Raw genomic sequence first — 19,845 nt, forward strand, 5'->3', positions numbered from 1 at the left:
AATCTGGTCGGGATGGAAAGTGGGGAGAAGGTCTTCAACTTCCTCCACCATGAGTTTGAACAATAGCCTTCTAACAAACTTGTCTACGTTCTTGTTGCTGGCAGCAAAATAGTTCTCAAAGTGTCTCAGCCAGCGTTTCCATTGGGAGGCCAGAGCTTGTTGATCATTCATGTCGAAGGGCACATGACCCAGTAAGTATAAACATGGATTGATTTGAAGCCATAATGTTCATTTCTCGATTACTTAGTTCAGAATATTACAGTCGTGCAGGGGTTTTGCTAGGTCTGGAAAAGATCTGGGGCTATGCTAATGTCGGGAATCTGGGCTAGTTGCTAGCCTTTAGTTGTAGCTGCTGAGCTTCTATCCGGGGCTACAACAAAGACATCCCCCCCCCCTAGCAACTCCTCTGCAGTCATGACAAAGTAGGAACAAATGTACTTGTATTTTACTTCTTTAACTGATGTAGTATGATGTTGGGTTTTAATAAACCAATGCACAATAAAACAATTTTTAAAAATGTATCTCCAAGTACAGTAGATGATTTTAACAAGTCGCAGGTACCCACTTTGCAAGAAATATGAGGAACCTCACCACCTCCAGCTTTTCTAAAATCACTGAAACCGCAGATACCATAGCATCAGTGGAATACTTGTTCAATTATGTGAAAGCAGTTAATGGCACGCGGTTTCCTCGCAGAGAGAAAAAAGATCTATGTTAGTGAAGTCCGCAAAAGTAGAAGATTGACAATGCTTGAGTGGCTCCATAAAAATGAACTGTTGGATGTTGAGGACACATTTAAAGAAACAGGTTAGAGAATGGAGAAATAAATTGTCTGATATAGTCCTTCATAGGCTTTCACAAACCTAGTCATGATTTTGTAGATGCACTATGCGAGTTAGCGACATGTTCTACATTTAAAGAGGCCACAGAAAATATAAGGGACATGGTGATCATTCATTACAGTGCCTCATAAGTATAACAACATTTTTTACAAATGTCTGTGACATTCTGAAGAGGTGCCGCAGATGGGGTTAAGGGGCTCCCCTTTGGGTTAGGGAAAGCTACCAACTCAGTGATGTTGATACCAGAGGGAGTACGTAGAGGAACCCCCAGTGCCTCTCATCCAGACAGAGCCTTATTTTTCAACCCGCCCACATTCTCCCACATATTTTGAGATTCTGTGATTCAGACATGCTAACTCCATATCCCCACACCCCAGGCTGTGTTAAGAGAGGAGACTTGAGTGTTAGAAAATGACAGCAATGAATGGGGTCCATGACGGAACCTTAGGGTCGTGGAAAGAGGTGCTGAGCGAGAACTTTCAGGTAATTTCAAAGTGATTGCCTGCTTATCAGTAGACACAAGGAAGATCGTAGGCAAATTCTGAACAAAAGAGGAGCGAGACGGGAAGGGCAAACACTGCACCAACACAGGGCAGCTGTGGCCGAATCGGGTGACAGCTATGACCGGCCCACATGATTTTCTATACTCAGGACTGTTGGACAGATGTATAGAAGGCCAACCTAGCATAGTGATAGGGTCAACTGTGGATGCTGTAGCCAAACCAGTTCAGGGTAGCAAGGCGAGTGGTCTAGGCTAAGTCTCAAGAGGTGGTGCACACAGTGCTAAGTCAGGGATTACACTTAGACAATCAGTTATACAAATATGTATTTATGGCCATATTACACTGAGGAAAATTACTACTAACAGGTAATATTATCAAGCAACACTAATAATAGACACACATGTACAATCACTGGAGTACGGCAAAATACATATCAATCCCCTTGCAAAGGAAGGTACAGATTAGTATTAGCACAACAGGTCCACATAGATGCAATCCTAGCTTCAGAAGTCCCTCTCTAAGATGTATGGGGCTTGTGCTCATAAATTTACAAAAGTTCCATAACAAAAGTGCTTCCATAACCGAGTTCTTGCGCGAACAAGCACTGGCAAAGCCAAATTATTATTCAGGTAAGTATTGTTACAACTCCCCCCCCTGACCGCCACACCTGTACTCTGATTCTTTGTAGGACTTGGCAAGTCTGCTGAAGAGGGTCCGAGGTCCCTTTCTACGTTGTCAGCTTCAGCCCTTGATGCCCAGCATTTCCAGGTTCTAGCACTTCTCGGGTCTGCAGCTAATGCTGGTGCAAAGTCTTCAGTTTGGAAAATGAAAGAGAACTCGATACAGGACAGGAATGGACGCAAGTAAGCCGTTTGGACGGCCACTGATGCACAGCGACGCAAAGGGATTCACTTGCTGTCGTCACACTTTGCCTCCAATCTCAGGTCCCCTTGATGCTAGGACCATGAGATTCTGTAGAGGTGAGTCTTATTGCACAAGCTGATGATCCCCCAAGTTCCAGGCCTCAACTCGGAACACTGACATCTGCAGCATGGTAGCACAAACTCTGAGTGGTCCAGGGGCACTTGCAAACTTTCTTCTTAGGACTCAAAGCTGATGTTGAGAATGGATGTTCCCTCCACTCCAAGGGTCGCAGCTCCTTCCCAGGACTGATGGATATCTTCCACAAGACAGCGCTCTACCAGGAAAGCAGCAGAAGTTGGTCGCCAGACCTTCTTTCAACGTGTCTCTGGTCTACTCACGTATCTTGCAGCTGGACAGGATTCTTGGCTCATTCGGTTTCTTCCGGAATCTCTCCAGGATGTGTGCTGGGGTCCCCTTCTTATCTAAAAAGCCAAGTAAGAGCTGGAACTCTCAATAGCCAATGACAGATTTGGCCCACACCCCCCACCGTCAGTAGTGGACCAATCAGGACCACTGGTGGCACCACTCATGAATACCATTAAGACACACCAAAACAAGTTTGTGGCTTGGGACCAGACAGTCCCAACCCACTTCCTGGCAGCAAACACCCATGGCCCTGCAGTAGCTCGCCAAAAGCCTCTGCTTTCCTGGGACTGGAAGTCCATATAGGGATTTCCCCGGCCTGGAAGAAGGGTGAAAGACAAGATGGCCAAGGCACAAAGAAAACATGTGGGACTTGTGGGACGGCTAGTTTTAGATACTAGACACAGTTGGTAGCCAAATGTGTTAAGGCTAAAACGAAATACACCAAAAAGTAATAAAACATATCTGCTGCCCTTATGCACACCTAGATTAACCAAACATCCTCTGTGTTAGTCCAGGCCAAAACAAAAGTGTACCCCATTGTACTGTATTGACACATTCATATAGAATTGTGAATATCAGCTTGCGTCCCATCTAAGCAGGATTGTGAATATTAGCCAGTGCCAAATTGAGATAGAATTGTGAATATCAGCTTGCGTCACTTCTAGACAGGATTGTGAATATTAACCAGTGCCGCATCTAGATGGAACAGTACTGTGAATAATAATCATGTGCCACATCTAGAAATAATTTGGAAATGATCATGTATCACATCTAGGTAGCAAGGCCACTAACCAACCCACTAACAATCGCACCATTCTGCATACACCTCTCAGACTCTAATCAAACACAACCACACCCCTATAGCACCGCAAACCACCCGAGCTTCACTACATCGCAACAACAAAACAAATCACACACAGCCTTGCACAACAGAACACGACGGCTACCAACCGAAAAGCACACCTAAGCTCAACGAACAGGGCAAATCGAACTGAAGCGGCCAACAGCACATAACTGCTCTCTTGAACTTTTTTCCAGCTCCGTCCCACTAACTCACTCTACCCCCTTTCCTTTTCAGATCTGCCAAAGCGCCAGCAGGACAGCTCTGTTGGTGATAGTACACGGTACAAATGTCCTTTAACATTGTGCAATGATAACAAGTTACCACAAGTGGCAACAACGTACTAAGACTAAGGGAAACACTGTTTCCCAGTACTGACAGCTGGAAAGACATGTCAGTTTCCCACAAATGAGCAAAAAGCCAGTCTTAGTGAAGCTTAAGTCTTCACTGCATGGCAGAAAAAAACAGGTCAGAATCATAAATAAAAGCAAAAAGTGTAGGGGCCCATAGAAATGGAAGGAAAGGGGCTGTAAAGAGAAATCTTTCTTAACACCCATGGAACTGGGGTGACCACAAATCACAGAAACACATTCGGGTGCATCTGGGGATCCATCACACCTTAACTGCAGCGTCATCAAACAAAACCGTAGTACAAATGTATGCTACGTCATAAAACGCCCTGGTGTAACCTCTGTTCAAAAAGAACTTAAGGATTGAAACTTTGGCAGCCTTTGAAGCCCAAATTTCAAACTCCCTACTTTTAGGTAGTGTAAAATAGATGGAAAAATAATGACATTGTGATCAGGGATTCTGAGAGACAGAAGTGAAATACATGAGTTTAATTAAACATATAGTATCACTCGTATATTTTAACATTCTAATCATTGGCCTAAAACTCACCTGACGCGAGATGGATGTAGGAAAATAGGCTAGAGGCAGGTAAGTACTCCATACGTCACTTCCAGGCGAGATTCTCGTGTGTTAAAAGCTCCTCTTGGAATAAACGGCATATAGTCAATAGGCAAATGCGTGTATCGAAAAAAGGAGGTGCGTCGTAGTTCTACCCCACGGGTGCAGATGCGTCTGCCAAGAGAAGGCAGAGGGAGAGGCCCTAAGCAAAAGCTCGAGAGCCCTTAGAAAGGTGTGCAGCCTGCAAGGTTCAGCAGCAATGCCAGTCAAGGGAAAACTTGGTTTGGAGACACCTACAGGCAGAGATCTTCGCCCATGGATGACCGGTATTTCAGAAAGTATCTAACACTTGCACCAACTCACGGCCCAGAGGAAAGTACTCAGTGTTGGTTCGCAAAACGTTTCTCCGGGAAGTTTGAAACGCACTGAGTGCAACGCTTCTTTCCAGGTGCAGTTTACAGTGTCGGAACAGTCAGGGTCTGGAACTCTGAAAGAATCATGACGCAGATGGTGGAAAAGAACATGAATTGCTTCGCTCTGAAATGAAAATACCAACTTTTCTTTTTCCCCCCAATCGTTTTGCCTCATATTTATGCAGGGGAAGACCCCCGTACCACCCTCCCTTACCCCCCCCCCACACATATTTCGTATTTCTCTAACTACCCCCCCCCCCCCCAGCCCACATATATATGCAGCGAAAAACAGCATTTAAAATTCGAAATTGGCGTCCTCTGCATTTTCTTGTTCGGTATTTGGGTATAATTCCAAGACAACTCAAGCAGGACTAAATGAAAGGATGGGTTCTCTCCTACATAACTCACACACACAGGGGCAGGCCAAGGTCAACCCACCAATCCAACGAGAGGGGGTTCAAACAACGGGTTAGGTGGTCAGCCTTGTCAGCCAATGAGTATGATCCCTAAAACCTCCATACTCCCAGGTCCAGCCAACAGGATGTGAAATGGCCTGCTCAGGAACTGCCCTAGACTGGTTCAAACCGCTACGGAGAGTGCACGGCCGGACTGAAAGTGTGTAAACCAGGGAGAGGGCACCAGGCCACCAGCACTGCATCGAGTAAAATGTAAGCAATATTCCGGAGGTATCTGGGAGCATCATAGATCCTCGAACCCGCACTGACGAGTACAAGTAAAATGAGAGATATCTGTTCACCTCTGTCACCTTTTTATATGTATTTGATTGTTTTCGGAGGGGTGGGGGGTCCCGCCATTGTATCCTGAGATGTATTTAAAGGACATGTTTTGATTAAGATATTATTGCCATTGAATTTGCATGATTCTTGTAGACCGCATAAGTGAGCTTAGTGTCCAAGGCTCAGTGGCGTTGATCTTTTCTCTCTCTCAGACTCGGTGAGCCCACATGCACTACAGCCCTTTTCTGCCTTCCTTGTGGTTCCCCTGACAAACATGACCCTTCTACAAAATGACCAAGATCAGGACTTTAAAATATACATGAGTATCCCAATGGCTTCCAGTAAATTACATTGGGGTACCAATACAGTAAATAAGATTGCACCACTTGTAAAGCCAGAAGAAAATGACATCTGCCAGCTGCATTCTCCCTGAAACTAAAGTAGAGTAATATATTCACCCTAGGGCGAAAATGAGGTGCTTAAAAAGCACGCCTGTATCAGGAGCCTTATGGGCTACCACAGGACCATATTCTGTGACAAGGTCTGGAATCTGACCTTATCACGAGGGCATAGGCAGCCTTTCAATTAACGCCAGGGGTGTGAGGCCTGCCCGGGAGGAAGCCAGAGCCAGTCCTACCCCCACAGGGGAATGTTGATAGTTGAAAGGTCCTCAATTCCTGATCCCTCCCTACGTACCTGCTTACATTTCAAAAGTACCAGCTTGAAACACTTGTGTATAGGCGCGTTATAAATACCATATCATATCATCACCTCATACCTCTTGAGAATTTTGCTAGCCAGTTTCTCTCTTTTTTGTGTATAAAACAATCAGCAAAGCAGCCGAAGTTTGCAAAGACTGCGCACAGAACAGCAATCCACAAATGCCTCATGCTTGCTTCCTCCAGTTATTTGGTGTTTCTACCCCCTGTTTAAGTCTCTGTTAGTCTTGGGGGACCTGCGGAGGAATCCTCTTTGGGTGTCTCGGGTCTGGCATATGATGCACGCCTGACCGTGCTCCAGCTGTGGTGGCTGTTCCTGATAGCCAGGCATGCGCGTAGGCTGGTGATTGCAAGGATCATGTGTGTCTCCAATGTAGTCGCTCTTTCTCACCGGGATCTATCCAGATCTTTGCGTGGGGCACTGCAGCATCTCTTCTTTGCAGTAATTCATGGTTCTCTGTGTTTCTGAAATTAGAAGACAACATTATGCCTGCATTTTGGTTGACAGGGATTGGGTGATTCATTTCAGTACTGCAGAGAAACATACTGGAACTTGGAGGTTGAAGGGTAGGAATTGGGGTCCTCTTTACTGCCACCGTCCACCCCAGCGGGAAGACTAGCTACGGATTCCTCACTGGTAAACCTCCCACTGCCAGCTGAGAGGGGTTCACATCCCCTCATGACATGTCCAGCCCTATTGGCTTGGTCACAGTATGCCATCCAGATACTCGCATGGCCAAGACTTAATTATCCAATTTCATGATTATTTGATTAAATAACAACGTTTGAACAGAATCACATTTCATGTGCTTAACCTGAACAACAAAATGGTGAAGCAAGTAGGTGTGATTGAACAGACTGAGAGCAACGACAGTATGGAGGAATGTAAAGACGTGGTGCTTAAAAGCCTGATGGAAGAAAGAATGACAAGCCACACTGCAAGGTAGACGTAGATATGAGACACGTCAAACTCTGGTCCGGACTACACAACCTTTCCATTAGCACAGTACAAGGCAATGGCGGACCGAGACAAGATAAGCATGAAGAAACGTGATAGGTCGTCTGGTGCATATGGCCGCACAAAACAAAAAATCCCAGGGTACAAGGGCAGTTATTGTATTTAAAAACAAAGCACCACTGGTCAGTGTGTGTGTAGCCGAAAGGGTATCCCTACTTCTAATTGATTACATCCTCCCACAGATTCTACATCTTAGAAATTTAAAATTTGGCTTTGTAAACTTTTTCCACAACCAGAAGGGCACACGTTTCTCTGCTTAGCGATTTTGGCACCCATGATTCTAGATTTGACGTCATGACCTTAGTTGCTTTTTCCCACTCTGATGTTAGAACATGGCACTGATATGTTTGACCTGTCTGATGTATCTACCCAAGGCATAGAGCTTCAAACCATTTGAGGACTGTAGGAACCCCATGTTAGTGTCCAACCCTCTTAAGTGCTTGGTGGTTTTGGAGCTGGCACGACAGTGATGTGGCCCCATCAGCCTAGGCAACAAACGGCCAGGAAGGAGCATGTGGCAAAGGTCTTCTCTCTACATAAATGTAGGAAGACTCCACCGAGCGCCCTGCTTCATCAGATCCTCTCCCTACTAAAGAGAAATCCAACTCTAGAGTGGTGGCCAAAGAGCTGGGAGAGAAGAAGGATAACAAGAAACAATGACACAGGCTGTCCCATTCCACTTGAGGTGTCTTTTTCTGGGACAATGCTTCTTCATTCTTGAAGAAGCACCATCACCACTCCTTGCTCCAGAGAGTCAGCTTCAGTCTTTGAGAAATCTCTACCAACTCTGATGAAGGTCCTGTCCCCCACCAGTCCCTCTATTCCAGAGCGGTGCAAGTATTATTTAGACAACTCAGCTTCATTATCTTCAGTGGAGGACACACCTGCGAGTTTAGTCCAGCATGGTAGACCTGGGGCCAGTGAATTTGCATGGCCTCTAGAAAAGACAATTGTGGCTTAAGAGGGTGACCCCATCCCTTTTGAGCTTGAAACCCTGGGTGGAAGATGAAGGTTTGGCCAGCGTGGCTTTCCACCAGCAGCCTCGATAACTCTCCAGGCCTAGAGCTCGTACAGGCCTCAGCCTATGAATAAGGTCAATATACCATTCAAAAAGGAGTATAGTGCCTCATGATAAATGCTCCCCCTCTAAGGAATACCCCTTCCCATTTGAGGCTGGTTCTTTTTCCAGCTTGCCCCCTGACAGGGAGAGTAAATTGTTGGCTGCCCTTGAATGCAAGGTTTTTGACTCTGGCAAGATATGTTTGCACTTTATTGTGTAGGGGGAAAAGGACAGAGCAGACATGCTCCTTGAGAAACAAGGTTGGCTTCACTGCCAAACAGAATTTACAGACTGTCTTAGTCACCGCAGATTGTGCATCCCGTTCAGTGGGCTCTGCGGCTGTACTCAGGAGGCACTCCTGCTTGCAGACATCTGGGTTTGCATCTTATGTGCAGGCAACATTCTTGGATAGGGCCTTGGAGAGATACAAACTTTTCTGCGCCAACATGGATGAGGCGATTGAAAAAGTGAAGGGTTCCAAAGACACACAAGTGTCTTTGGCTCGAGCTCCTGCAGCATCACATCTTTTTCCAGGGCACGTTCATTGCTTCTCAGTGGCTCACCAGGGTAGAGGTCAGACACCTTCCAGCAAGCAGAAGCAAACGTGTTTCCCACCATGAAAGAGACAGTGGAAAACCTGGGGACAACGTCCCTGCCTGATTGGTCTGTCTCTTCCTCCACCCCTGACACAAAATCCCTTTAATTTGTACTGTATCCATTCTTCCCTGGAGTGGGGAAGACTTTCCAGGAGTGTACAACCATCTACTGCCTTTTTCTTCCACCATCCTCCGGCAGTATAGCCAGGACAGAGTCCTGGACTGTGCGAGAATATTGGACAATGAGCCTGCTGTGGTTCCAGCTGGCTTAGTTTTGCAGCTGCAATATTAGATTTTGTTGCCACCATGCACATGATTATTCAGTAAATGTCCTTACCTATTATATCAGTGTCATTGTTAAAACCCTGTCATCTTAAGCTACTTTGCCCAGCTGACTAATGTATTCATTTCTTTGTATTTGTTTTTATTTTTTTAGACGTTTAGTTTATTACACACTTTTGTCTTATTTTCACAAGTCGTCTCCTTTAGTAATTAAAACAAGAATTTAAAAAAAGTGTTCATCCTATTCCACATTAAAACAATTTCATCATGCCCAGATTTAAACAAATAAAAAAAACAGCAGTCCAATAACCAGAAAAACATCAATTCAATTACAAATGTCTATCTAGGAATATCACCAAAGCAAAAACTATCGAAAAATGTTGGCCCATCATAAAGATAAGCCACCAATCCTCTGCATTTCTGCATCCCCTCCTTTCTATAATTTCTCCCAAATATCTGGTCCTAAGAGCCTTGAGGCTTGTACAGTAGAGAGTGATATGCTTCAGAGATTATATCGCCACCTCCATACCACAGAATCTGCAGCCTTAGTCATCAATTTATAGTTTGTATCAGGCTATGGTCTGTTCTGTTGGATAGATTTCAATCTGAGCCTTAAGAAGCCGTATCTTAATTTTGGGGAGGGGAATGTAGAAAGATATTTTGACAATGAATTAAGACTCTTTGTTTCCGACATATTTGCCTTTTGCGTCCAATGTCTTTATCCAATCATTTTCCCAAAGCTTCTGTTTCACTCCCTGTGGATTGGTCACAAACGATTCTAGGTCTACATCTAGCTGTTGTATAATTGGCAAACATTTTGAGTTCCAAAGGGTCATTAAGCTTTTATTCCCCTTTAAAAGCTCCTCTTTTACAATATGGCAGGGGGATGCTGCAGTTGAAGTATGGCATTTTAAAAAAGTCATAGTATTTTCCAAGTGATTCTTGCAGCCAGAGAAGTGAGGCCAAGTTCATACAGCATTATCACTGTAGGGGTTTTGCGTGGCAATCGTGAAAATTGCTCTCCAGAAAGATCCCTCCAGTGTTGCCCATGTTTCAGCGGGTGTGCAGAAAATCGCGTCTGCAGCATAAGTTAATGTGGGTACTACTTTTTGGTTGTAAAATGTACACACTGGTTCTATGGAAAATTTCCCTTATTTCCCACATATCCGCCCTTGAGATGTCATATTTTTGCATAAAATCTTTACCTCCAGCACACACGGTGTGTTGCAAGTACTGGTAGATACACACGCGCCCAAATAAGTAATATATGATGTTTCCATTGGGGCTTTTCTACATAGCATCTGAAACCTTTTCTACTTCTGGCTCCGACCTCCACCCACGGTCAAAATATTGCATTTAGTCGTATTAATCTCCAATTAATTTTCTACCATATATTCATGCAGAGCTGACAGCCTATGTTGTAATCCGATCGGGTTCTGATCGATTAGGACTAGGTCATCTGCTTATAACATCCAGCCCACGTTCTGATCGCCGATCCTTGGAGGGAATTACCTTGATTGTTTTAGAGCTTCTGGCAAATCGCTCAAAAAGAGTTTAAACAAGGTTGGGGCAAGTGGACAGCCCTGCTTTAAACCATTGTATGTTTGAATTTCTCTAGTCAATCTGCCCTGAGCGTTCAATCTAATACAAACCTTGATAAAAGTGTATAATGCCTTCATAGATAAAATCAGATGCGTCAGACAGCCCCAAGCTCTCAGCTTTGACCATAGCATTTCTCTATTTATGCTGTCAAATGCCTTTCTTCTTTCGTCACTTTCTACTTTAGAAGATTCCATACAAATAAATTTGAGGTCCGTCCCCACTGCTTTTACAAACCCTGTTTGTCGAGGGTCCTTACTCCCTGTTAACTCTATCCAGTTTTGAAAATGAGTGAGGATTAGAGAAGCATACAGCTTGCCCAGAGTTTATGATGGGGCTGTAGTTCGAGGGATCTGCCCCATCACCTCTTTTAAATATTGGTACCACTATCGCGACTTTCCAGGCATCTGGAATTGTACGTTGTTTGTTTAGCCTGCCAAATACATCCATCACAAAAGGCAACCATTTATGAAGATTTTTCTTTATTGTGTTATAAGTAAGCCCATCAGGGCATGGTGCGCCTGCCGGGTTTGTCTTTTTAATTAGCCGCACCAGGGCCTCCAGGTCAAAGGGGATCTCCCAAGGACCATCACTTTCCTCAGTAATTTGGTCTGAGTTGAGTTTATCCCGGCCAAAGAGATCTCCATAAAAAGCTGCCCAATCTTGCTCAGCTACCCTATTAATCAATAAAGCTTTCTAGGGAGATATTTGCGTATTGATTAGGGACCAAACCAGATATTGTCTGAGTTTTTTTTTCTCCAAAACAATCTCATGGCAATAAAATGCTTGTGGAAAAAATGTGCCCTTTTCTTTTTGATGGACTTTGAGCAAAACTCCAACAGTAGAGGGGCATAGTTGATATCCATAATGCCCTCTCTCATGTTGTCTCTAAACTTCTTAGTAAGGAGGGGTATTGCCTCTGCATCTATCCGTAGGCAGTTTCTAGCCTGTGTAACCTCCAGAGGAAAATCCCAGGTATCTAGCAGCTGTTTCGATCCCACTTGCATTTAGCTGTTATTAATGTATGGTTGCTGCGGTGTCTCTTTGTCACTTTCATTGATTTTACCTGGTTTACTAGCATGTGTGACACATATATAATCCAGGACACTTGAGTTTCTTCCATTCGTCTATGTTGGGGCTGCTGGCGTGTCACCCACTGTTTGTCCATTGAGCATGTGAAGTTCTCTAACATGCCTGACAGTTAAGCATTTTCACATTTTTTCACATTCTTTGGGTAGGGATCTCTTTCCAATACCCTTCCTCACCATCATCATTGCATCATATGAGATGTTCAAATCCCCAGATAGCATAGTTGCGTATCCCTCATACCTGACAAAGGCCCGGTCTATGGTATCTGTAACTGAGTCAATGAAGCTATTTGACTCGATAGCCAGTGGCTTCCTATAAACATTTAGGATCAGTGTCAGAGAGTTATGTTTAGAATTCAGTGTGTTCTTTTGTAACATCAGGAATTGCACAAACTGGTTCGGGTTTCCTTCCTCAAGCACTGTCAAACCCTTCCCCATCTTTACTAATGTCAAAAGGCCTGAGGCAGGCCTGCCTCTGCGACCCATGTATGCCAGATTTAAGAAACTGGTATAGCCCTCTGCCGACGGAGCGGATTGCAGCCAAGTTTCCTGAAGGCATAGTATTTCAAAATGTTCTTTCCGCAGCCGATCATTCCCAAACACATGCTTAAATCGTCGGGTGTTCCACAAGCCAATACTCCACTCCTCCCTTTTCTGTCAATTTCTTTGTTTCTTGTTCTTAGTTTTCATGGAATTTGTCAATGATTGTACCATTTTCTGATAATGTTCCCGATCTGTGGTCCGATTGCCCAGGCCTACTATGCTTCTCTGTCCTGAATCCTGATATGCTTCTCAGTACTGAATCCTGTTGACAGTCAAATGTCACTTTTATTCTGGTCTTCATTTTACCAGACATATCATTTTTATTTTTTGCTGTGCATTCACTCCCAAATCTCTTATTCTGAATTTCTCTTAACAGTACCATATAGACTGGTTTATCAGAGTCTTTTTCATTCTCGAGGTTATTCGTCCTCGAGCAAGAGTCAGTCTCAAAGCTCAAAGTTAGCCTCAACCCAAGGGCCTGTTAGTTCAAAATCTAAGGGAAGCAGCAAATCTGCTGCCTCTAATAGGAAGATTTTGATCATCGTTGAGGTCAGATGTAGAAAGATCTTGTCCAGTATAGTTTCTCTAGGGAATTCAATGATCTTTATATCCTCTGTGGTGACAGATCTCAGTAGTGGTACATGATGGAGCAATCTCATTACATTTGCCCAGTTTAATACCACACCATCTTTAGCTCGTAGAATGCACTCTAATTGGAGACATGGTCCATGGGTCCACTTTTCTCTTTCCCTGACTGGTTTTTCAATTTGTTTGGGCTCTCGCCTTTCCAATTCATTCCTGCAATTGCCCTCTTGTTGGGGTTATCCCCATTGTTTGAATGAGTGCCTTCAGAGTTTCCATATCCTTGTTTCGATTTGCTGAAGGGAATTTCAAGTCTGCCAACAGGCGTTTTTCCGCCAAGGTTGGGAAACCCGTTTTTTGTGTTTCAGTTAGGTGTTTTTTGTTGCCTTCCTTTTTACATGAGGGTTCTAATTGCAAATAACCTTTTTACCCTTCTCTGTATTCAGAACTTCTTTTAATTCAGCCAATGTCCTATCCTTCTGAAAGTTTTCAGAGTTGGTTTTATTTTTTTCCCCTCACTTCGTTGTCAACGCCTGCCTCCTTTGATGTTTTCTGCCAGGATTGAACTATACAGGCACTATTGTTTGTACTCTCATGATATTCCTCTTGTTCCAAGGAGTATGTTGACAAATCCAAGCAGTGAATACTTTCATATGATAGTGAGAGTTGTGTTTTGTCCATCACAGTGATCACTTCAGTCACTAAATGTTCTTGTGACAATGTAAATTGTTTCCAAATGTTATTGTCTCTTTTCTCTGAATTTCCTTTATGGTTAGTTGATGGGGACGACAAATTATGAAAGACGTTTTTTGCATCGTTTGATTTTCTATGTTTCTGTGGTGGAAGGTTCTTTAGTTTTTTGTGGTGTTGCGACATCTCAATCCGCTCCATACTCCCAATTTTCCTTTTTATCCCTCATTGAAATATTGGGAATTATGTCTCTTGATCTTTATCCGACTTCCACATTTTTTCATTTAAGATGTTTTCTGGTGGTAGCCGAGCTTCAATGTTCTCCCTTCTCTTTGGTCCCAAGTCAAATGGGGCTTTTTCTAAATTAAGATTACTGCTGTTTGGCATTATCTGTCACACTGTTGAATTCTCAGAATTGGGTTGGAGTTGCCCCACATTGATCTTCAATTTGGTTACCTGAGTGAGCTTCTCTACCTCAGCTCTTCTCAGCTTGGCACTCAACTCATCCAATGCTTTCTGTTTAACAGTGTTCTCATTGCAGGCTGATTTGATCATTCTTGGTGCTTTGTCAGTTTGCTCCCTGTTCTCCTTGGAGATTTCCAAAAGCACCTTTAAGGTCTCTCTTTTATTGTTACTCACCGAGCCGGAAGGTGTACGTGACCCCAACCTGGATCGAGATATAGGATGAGCAGTAGACGTCTCCAGAAACCCAGGTCTCCTGATTTCAAAGAATCAGGCTTCCTCTTAGAGAGGGGCTCTTTTTCACGATGTACCACTCTGCTATTTATGTAAGAACAGACAGAGCAGTCTATAATGCAAAAGAGCGGGATTGAGCGCACCGCCAGACCAATGCTGCAAGAGAAAGGTTTGAGTATTATGCCTAACTTGTGTTTTAAATGATTTCTATTTAACACAATAGAACAGCCGGCCCCTGAGATAGTGTATGTGAGTAAATCTTAGAGGGAATCCTGTACCAGTTTCAATAAGGAACACAAAATCCAAATGGTGGATGACAACGACAGGAAAAATTAATAAAGTGGGAAGGTTAGTATAGGGAGGACAACTCGAACGGCACGAGGGACGCACTAGGGCCGGGTTGGTGCATGTCCTGGAAAGCGTTCGTAAATTCACTTCAGTAGAAAAGACAAACAGTCTCCCAGTATGCGAACACAGTTAATCAGGTAGTTGGAGCAAAGGCAATCCTTGATATGCAGGACTGGTAGGATGGGACTTATACTTCCAAATAGATGATTCAGATAGAACAGGAAGAAAAGGACCAACCAGGATACCACTTACGCTATTAGCGAAATTCCCAAGCGTCGCGCTGAAGCAGATCTCAGCAGGTCTTGATCGTAGAGCTGGAACTCAGATGGAAAGCAGAGGCGCTCGTGCAGGCGTAAATTGTATGAGAGCTGGAGTCCAGTTTTGGGCGGAAGTGAAGCGCCGCAGAGCCCGTAGAACTGAAAGTTGAGCAGGGAGGCTCCTGCGGTTTTACGGCAGTAAAGGAAAACTGCACGTGAATAGAAAAAGCCGTGGCAACAAGTCCGTAGGGTAATCCAGATAAGCAGAAAGAGAGTACAAAGCCAAGGTCTGGTAACGAGAGTTCAAAGTCATTAAGGTTCACAGAGGGTAATCCGAGGAAGGCAAACAGTGCCATAGGCGGGCAACGAAAAGGCACGTAGTAACGTACAATTAGCAGCAACGAAGTTCCCACGGCTGAAGGCTTTAAGGAACAAGGGGCCGTGGCTTCCGTGTAAGCACGTCCGATCAGCTGACTAGCACATTTACATGACCTGAACAGTTTCCAAGGCAACTTGTAACAATGCCAAAGCGGATTCCATGGTCAGGAAGTTCTTCGTAAGAAAGCCCTTTGCTGCCATAGTGCAACATTTATCCACCCGTTCACAGTTGAGCATCTCTTGGAGTTTCCTCTCTACATAAAATGAGGTTGCCGCCTCATTTTCTACACTGTATTGGAGGGATGTTAGAAAGGATTCCAGATAGATCATTTTAGTATGAATCATCGCTAACAGTGTTGCTTGATCTTTAAAGGACTCATTTACTGTTTCAAAAAGTTTCATGAAAGGATTAAGGGCCATGGTTACTGCTGTCATAACCATATATTGGGTATTGTAAATTGTGGCGTTTGAAAAATTATTCGGCCTTCAAGTGTTCGTGCTGAAAACAGATCCTCCTCAGATGTAGACGCTGTCTCTGAAATTACCTAATGATTTCCCGGCATAGGTCATGGCAGGTCAGTGGAGAAAGATATCAAACTTGATTGTGTAGAGCGATTCTTCCTCTTGCCTGCATTTTCACTTACTTTCTTCGAATTCCGAATTCAGGCTTCGTTCTCTTTTGAGCGCATTAACGTGTGCCAAATTTGTTGTAACTGCTTCACTTTGTAAGTTGATTTTGTTTGAAAACTCGCTAATCAAGTCATCATTGCCTTGTCTTGCCTTATTGTCCAACTCCTTTTTTATCTGGGCGATGTCTCTTGCTAATCGGGCGGGCAAAATGGAAGGAGTGTTTCTTTTCTATTTCTATTCTAGGGTCTGGTGTCGAACCCACCAATTGTTGATCTTGTTTTAATAGCTCCTTTTGTATAGTTGGTTTTTTCGCAGCGAACTCTATATTGCTAATTATCTCCAATTTAGCTAGATTCTTGGTAGTGTGCACATGAATTGGTGAGAGATTTGGCTCCAATATTTCCACATCCGTCAGCTCATTTACATTTAACCTCGAGTCTGAAACGTCCAATGTTGAGGGAGAGAAAACATCTTTTCTAATTATTTGTAATGCAGGTGTAGAGTTGTTTAATGGTGTAGGCATCAAAGGTTTCATCATTGCTGACAGTGCTTTTTTTGCCTTCATTACTTTTATTAATCCTCCACACCATCCGTTAACTATTCTCGTGCTCTGAAACACTTGTGTACTAGTGCAATATAAATAAAATAGCAATATCAATATCCTACCCACATATCAGCATCTCTCATGCCAAGATTAACAATGGGCTGCTCTTCAAAAAGGAGGGATCTGTAAGATGCATTTGCCAATTTCGCCGATTTTCTTTTGGGCAGAATTATGGAGTTTTCCATAGAAGGGTAGGTCCCTTCTTCCATTGAATGGGTTTGCTGTCTTGTTCTTGGGCATGCAACTTTCCTTCCGCCTTTCATCTTTCTTTTTTTTCCCTCTCCTTCTCTTGTCCCACCCTTTTTCACCAACCAAGTGTTTTTCTATACTCGATCTCCAATGCTTGGTACTCAGTTTTTGCTCCCCCCTGCCCAACACTTTTGCTTGTCAGTGTTCAGCAATCAGGAGCCACATGGGACTGTTATTACCTTCCAAGCATAAATGCACATTCAAATGGCCCAAAATAAACGTGAGTTTTAACACATCTCACCTTGTGTTATGCGTCCGTGGCCGTAGTCCTCAGTTGTCAGCAAGAACCAAGGCATAGGGCCGCCCAGAGAGCCCGAGACCCAGGGAACACAGGAAACACTCTGCAACGACTCTGCGTCTTGGTTGCCGTTATGAGGGATGAGTGAAGTAGAAAGGGTTAACAGACTCACCAGCTTGCTGCCTCGCTCCGAAATTAGAAGCCTGCATCAATCAACGCGCCCCTGCGCTGAAAGCAGGACGGAGAGCACACTTTCCAAGAAAACAAGGCCCAGTCTCCAGTCGAGTGGACTCCAGGGAAGGGTTCAAGGTTGTAAGAGGTCAGAACAGGCTGAGTGACGTCCCCGTGGATACCAGGTGAGTGTTACGCTCTATGATGGTGCTCATAGTGAAGCAGTGGCCTACTGTAATAGGCCCTCCCCTGAAACCTAATTGGTAGGGCTTCAATATATTGTTACTCCTCCTGTCTGAGCAACCAACATTTGGAGAATATTTTACTCCCAATGTCCAGTAAGGGAATTTGCCTATAAACATGGGGGGCCGGTGGTCCAAGGACAACTTGGCCTTGGAGGTGGCATAATGCCTGTCTCAACAATTGAATTACACATAAAACATATTAGAATCATTGGAAAACACGTCCCTCTCGAAAAGCTCCCATGGTTTCCCAATCATTTTTTGTGTGTCTTTTAGCAATTTGTGTATGCCTCTTTCTGCATCAAACTATTTGGCATCTCTGGAAATCCAGAACTGGGGGCCGCCGTTTGCCAATACCAATGTCTTGGATAGTTTCAACCAAATACTCTGATAGACTCTTTTCTTTGTGGGCTCTGAACTAAGAGAATATCTGTTAATTTCTTGTGAATTAGTAATTATTTCCAATGTTTCCTTGTCCAGCTTAAGCAACGTCAACTAGCCCCTCTGCTTGTCAGATATCTTCTCCATGGTGCCTACCTCTGGCCATTGGAAAATTAACTTGAGGCTAGTGATCAGTATCTGTTCAATCAGAAATGCAAATTTCATAACATTCCTGAAGAGAAAAACAGCACACAGTGAATGAGGAACAGTATTGTTGGTCTCTAAAGATCCTGGAAAATCCCATGCAGAACCACAAAGTACACGTGAAAATCAGTACTCCATTTGTAACCAATTTTACTGTCCCAAACATTTGCACTACATTTCTTGAATTTGTTTTGATCGAGAACCTGAAGCCCCATGTCATTTATATTTAGTCCTATCTCTTTGAACAACTTGACTGGTCCTATCTGTCTAAACATGTCCTACTGACCACTCCATTTTGTCAACATTTCCTGTAAACAACCACTTAAAGTCAAATGAATTTCAAAGGCCTTGCAAATGTACTTTACTAGAATTGCGCCTGGTCTAGATAACTGTTAAGTACTGCAAATTAAAATGTTCTACTAGCAATCTTGGGTTTATTGCATTTCTAATTTGTATTGCAATCATTTTTCCAGCTACTGAACGCCGATATGTTCGGTCGAAGAATGAATGTTGCTCACCATTTCATTTGATATGCACATTTTGCTCATTGCGCACAAAAGCTTGGGCACTTCTGGATTACATCATCCCACAGATTCTTGATCTAGATATATATCCTCCAGTGCCATATGTTTTTGGAAACTTTTACCAGGAAGCAGTTTACTCAACCCCTGATAGCACATTGCCTCAGAAATTGAGCAAACTAAACCCCATTATCTTAGTTCCTTTTTTTCTGTGCAGTCAGCACCCTGTCTACTCTGGTACATCTTGCAAATTTGTTTGCTCCCCCATTATGCCTTGTCCAAAAGTTTATGCGGTTTCAGCACTTTTAGGGCTGCAACTCAGACACGCCTATCACTGACCTGCAAAACATTACTCGGAGTAGACCATGATGTGTAGAAATGTGGGTCTGGCCAGTCAATGAACCCCAATGCATTCAGGTAGCGTTTTGCAAACCCTCCAAAATCGCCGACCTCGCATCTTCAGAGGTGGAAATATAAAAACCTAGCACAGAGAAATGATTTAAAAGAGAGGTTGGGCAGTATAAGAAGGTGAAGAAGCGCTTGCGTTGCACCATTGGCCGCTGTCCTCCTGTAAAATAAAAAGAGGGATCACAGGTCAAGAAGGGATGTAAGTGAAGGAGGTGAGGATTCTTACAACTCTACCTGGTAAGGCTTCTTTTCCTCCTAAATGTGTGTTTAGAGAAGGGTAGGAGGAATTTACGAATCAAATGTTGGCTAGCTTTAAAAAAGCCTCAGGCAAGCATGGCTTCAGCCTCGACTTTGACTGCAGCCACTAAGTATACTGCGCTTGGGTCAGCCAATAGGAACATTCAAGAGAAGTACCTGCATGCTCTGTATCTCATCTCCACACTCCCTCCTTCCCTGCAGCTCTCTGGCCGGCCTCTCTTGGCCCTCTTCCTGCTCCTACCTGCAAGATAAAAAAATCTCGGGGTCATCCTCGACTCCACACTCCCCTTCTCTCCTCACATATCCGACGTCTCTAAGAAGTCACACTACCAGCTACACCTCCTCAGAGGTATCCTTCCTTTCCTTTCCTTCCCCCAGAAGCTCAATGTCTCTAGAGCCCTGGTTCTCTCAAAGCTGGACTACTGTAACAACCTCTATCTAAATCTGCCTGCCTCTACTCTCTACCCTTTGCAACTCATCCAGAACAGGACTGCAAGACTTGTCCTTGGCCTCAAGCCCAGGGACCGTATCTTTCCAGGACTGAAATC

The sequence above is a fragment of the Ambystoma mexicanum genome, chromosome 2p, assembly GCF_040938575.1.
Source record: "Ambystoma mexicanum isolate Mex_15411 chromosome 2p, UKY_AmexF1_1, whole genome shotgun sequence".
NCBI classification, from domain to species: domain Eukaryota; kingdom Metazoa; phylum Chordata; class Amphibia; order Caudata; family Ambystomatidae; genus Ambystoma; species Ambystoma mexicanum.